Below are 4,470 nucleotides of genomic sequence, written 5' to 3' on the forward strand. Positions count from 1 at the left end.
AAACCTATATCTAATATCTAACTATCCTAAATCACTTATGTAGATTGCCACGGTTGCATTTAGCATATGTAATGAGCCTTTAAACCCCTAGGCAACCCTAGTTGGACGAGTTGTAGTCTTGTGAGGGTTTCTAGCGATGATACCTATAAACATCCAAACCTAAACTCACCTAGACTCAAAACTAAAGACTCAAACAAACATTTTAGGATCCATATAATCGGCTCAAAAATTGTCAATGTGAACAAATCGAATAATTAACAACACGCAAATATAAAGAATAAGCAAATTTCAACTACACTTTTGTTATTGACTATCTCATAATCATTCACAAACCATACATCCAAAAACCTGGAAGATTTTATGCAAAGCTTTCATAGGCAAAGTGAGAAAAACAATAACAAAGGTACAATCAAATTCCATAGGCTCACTTTTCAAACCACTCTCCAGTGATGTAGAATCCATTCACTACCTTAGATCATTAGGTCTTTATCATGGTTATAACATTAGGCTAGGGTAATGGTTTATGAAAGAACGGAAATGAATTTTAACAAAATGTAAGAGACTTAATATTTTACAGTAAATGACCATGAACAATCTCCTCTTTGCTTTCTTTCTCATTCACCCACTACTCTTTCACATTCATTGAACTCTTCCTTCCAACAATTGCACCAACCCTCATATAATGTAAATCTTATTCCATGTTCTTCTCACTAGCTACTTCTTCCTATTTTTCTGCAATTTTTTTTTTCAAATTTTTTTCTTTTGCACTTTTTTTTTTCACAAGAAGATAGTAACTTATAAAAAAACCTCACCTTGCTTCTACTATTATTATTTTTTTTTTTTTTACAACCCCAACCAATCTCATTGCACATACTCAGGTTGTGGTCCAAAAGATACATTTATGTTCCTCTACCACTCTTCTTTTCATGAGTTTTTCTTCTAAGGTCACACCAAATTAAGTCTCTCACAATAAGATGGGTCGGGAAAGCGTTTTAGGCTTCATCATCCAGGTGAGATATAGTAGGTTAGAACATAAAAATTGAAGGCTTTCCAAGTGTATATAATAGGCTCAAAGGGTTAACTAGAGATAAAATAGTATAGGTTGGCTTGAAAGGCTCAATTGTTCCAAAGAAAATTGCCTAAATCATATCCTAAGCAATGTGGATTCTAGGATTTCACCTCAAGTGGTTATCAAAGGATTTCTATAGTTTATGCACAATTTTCACAAAAAAATTTATTGCGCATAAAAAGACACATAAAACATCCGAATTACTTAACCAATCAAACCCATTCCCAAGAGAGTCATTATTAGATGCAATTGTCATCTACTATCATCCTTACACTATGCGAAAGTTAATAAATTCTCAATGTTACAAATTCACAATCATGGTCTTATCATTGACTTATGTATGAGTTCCAAAAAACAAAACAAATTACATTGACTCTTTGACTCTACAACACTCTTAAAACATTTCCACCCAAAAGCTTTCCCCAAAGAGATAAAAAAATAAAATAAAAAAACAAAAGATATTCAAAGATGTTCATCAAACGAAACCAAAAAAAAAAAAAGTTTCCTTACCCCTAATGTTAGAGATGGACATTGTCCTCAATGTGCAAATAGAACAACTACAAATACCCTTTGTGCGCAACATTTATGCGGAGATAATCGCGTGAAGGCATGCATATTGTTTTTCATGTCCAATAGTCATCGGAAATCTAGTCAAAAGAAAACAAACTATGTGCCTTTCTTGGCCAATTTAGTGTGCATAAAAGAAATTATAGGTGAAACATAAACAACTAACATATCAAACCAAACCAAAGTTATCATAACTTAACACATTAAATGAAAATCTAAAATAAATTAAAAAAAATCAAAATTAATGTAAAGAGCTTGGGTTGCTTCCCAAGAAGCGCTTTATTAGAGTCAATCTGGATCATCTAGGAAAATCCAAGCCTTTGTATCCTTCAATCCACCATACACATAAGGCTTCAATGGTTGTCCATCTACCTTCTCAAATTCAGCCTCCATAGTCCTAGAGTTGACTAAACAATTTTCTAAGGGTAAACTAGGGTAGTTTTCTTCTAAGGTTTCCGCAACTTTGTCATCAATAATGTTAATCTTAAAGCAAGTATCTAACTCAGATGGACATTTCATTGTGTCAAAAACATTGAACTCCACTTGTTTGTCTTCCACCCTTAAGATTAGTTTACCTTGGTGTACATCTATTGAAGTCCTACTAATAGCTAGAAAAGGCCTTCCTAATATTATAGGTATGTTATGGTCTTCTACCGTATCAAGAACTACAAAATCTACCGGAAAGATAAATTTGTCTACCTTTATTAGGACATCCTCCACCACTCCCCTAGGATATGTTATGGATCTATCCGCCAATTGAAGATGAATCATGGTCGGCTTCACCTCTCCTAAACCAAGTTTCCTAAAAATAGAAAATGACATCAAGTTAATTCTAACTCCTAAATCAGATAAAGCTTTATCAAAATAAAAACTACCAATCGTGCAAGGAATATTAAAACTCCCTAGATCTTTTAATTTCAATGGTAGTTTCTTTTGAAGCAACGCGTTACATTCCTGGGTGAGCATGACCTTCTTATGTTCTTCAAACTTCCTTTTGTGCATGAGGAACTCCTTTAGAAACTTCGCATACTTTGGCATTTGCTCCAACATGTATACAAAAGGAATATTAATATGTAAGCTTCTAAATATATCCATGAACTTATCAAATTGCTTGTCCAATCTCTGTTTCTTTAGTCTACAAGGATACATAAAAGGGGTTTCATCTTTCTTCACATCTTGGGCTTTGTTCTCAAGTTTTGGTTTTGTGCCTAGGCATTCTACTGAGGCATTCTTCATTTTGGATTTTGTGCCTAGGCATTGTGCTGAGGCATTGTTGGTTCTATTAAATTTCGTGTCTTCAGATTTTTCCTCAGTTTCTTCAACTTTTCTTGATTCTTTCAGCTCCTTGCCACTCCTCAACATGATGGCATTGAGTTACTCATTTGGATTCTTCTCAATATCACTTGGTAATAATCCTTGAACTTTCCTCCATAAAATATTATGGATTTGTCCCATTTGAGTTTCAAGGTTTCTAATGGATGCATACTTATTTTGCAAGAGTACTTCATATTTTTTTAGCTGAGCTTCATTCATGTCAAATCTCTTGCCCGACTCCTCCATAAATTTTGTAAGCATGTTCTCCACATTTGCTTCTGTCTCTTGAGCTTGAAAACCAAGATGTGGCTTATGATCATTATTATTACTCCACGAGAAATTTGGATGATTATGCCATGCTGAAGTATATGTGCTTGAGTATGGATTCCTGGCCCTTTTTGAAAATTGTTGACATAATGCACTTGTCTGGGTTGAGCAAATGGACTTCCTACTTGTCAATCTCTAGATAAATGATTTAATAGCATTGACTTTGAGAGCAACACCTAATTGTTTTTGGATGGCTGAAAGTTAAGTGGCTAATGTGGTGTAGCCATCGACTTCATGCACTCCTATTACTCTCCTTGGAACATTCCTTTCCAAAGGTCTCATGTAATTGTTGCTAGTCAACACCTCAATCAATTTATAGGCGTCCTCTGGTGTTTTATTGTTCAAAGATCCCCTACTTGCAGCATAAACTATCAATTGCGTATTAAGAAGCAACCCGTTGTACAATGTTTGCACTTGCAACCACATTGGCAACCCATGGTGAGGACACTTCCGTAAGAGATCTTTATACCCCTCCCAAGATTCATAGAGTGACTCCATATCTTGCTAGAAAAAATTAGTGATGTCACTTCTCATCTTGGCAGACTTAATAGGTAGGAAGTACTTCGCGAGGAAAACTTGAACCAACTCATCCCATGTGGCAATGTTGTTAGGTGGTTGTGAAATCAGCTAAGCTTTAGCTTCATCCATTAGAGAAAAAGGGAAAGCCTAAGCTTAATTGCATCATGGGATACCCCCTTGTGCTTGAAAGTGTCGCAAAGCTCCAGAAAATTTACAATATGCAAATTAGGACCGTCACTTGGTAAACCTCCAAATTGCACCGATTGTTGTATCATTTGAATGATGGTAGGCTTTATCTCAAATGTATTTGCTTGAATCAGTGGGCTGCGAATGCTAGAAAGACATCCTTCAATTGTAGGACTAGAGTAGTCCTTAAGTGCTTTTTGAACAACTTCAACTCTTGTATCAGCCATTGAACTAACTCCTCTATTGTAACGCCCCGCTTGAGATATGAAGCCATTGTTTTTCGTATGGCCTAAAGGATTACTGAATTGCCCCTAAATGAGGTTCTATCTTATTCATGTTGTTTGGTTGGCCCTTGGTTGAGCTTATGTTTTGGGTTTGGTTGAGTGTTTACCATGGAATTGATAAAGACTTGGCAGATTTTGGAGTTGCAGTCTTCGCCGGGGCAAGGGAGAAGCATCGCCGCTGTGACGTTGGTTCTGTGTTGGCAG

The 4,470-nt window shown here is 35.8% G+C and overlaps 1 non-coding gene across 1 annotated transcript; it reads left to right on the forward strand.

Moving 5' to 3' along the window:
- Positions 1-3,707: 3,707 nt before the first annotated feature.
- LOC116109374 lies at positions 3,708-3,814 on the forward strand. The gene has a single exon (XR_004124758.1). It is a non-coding gene; the product is annotated as a small nucleolar RNA R71 (small nucleolar RNA).
- The last annotated feature ends 656 nt before the right edge of the window (positions 3,815-4,470 follow it).

The sequence above is a fragment of the Pistacia vera genome, unplaced genomic scaffold, assembly GCF_008641045.1.
Source record: "Pistacia vera cultivar Batoury unplaced genomic scaffold, PisVer_v2 Contig578, whole genome shotgun sequence".
NCBI lineage: Eukaryota > Viridiplantae > Streptophyta > Magnoliopsida > Sapindales > Anacardiaceae > Pistacia > Pistacia vera.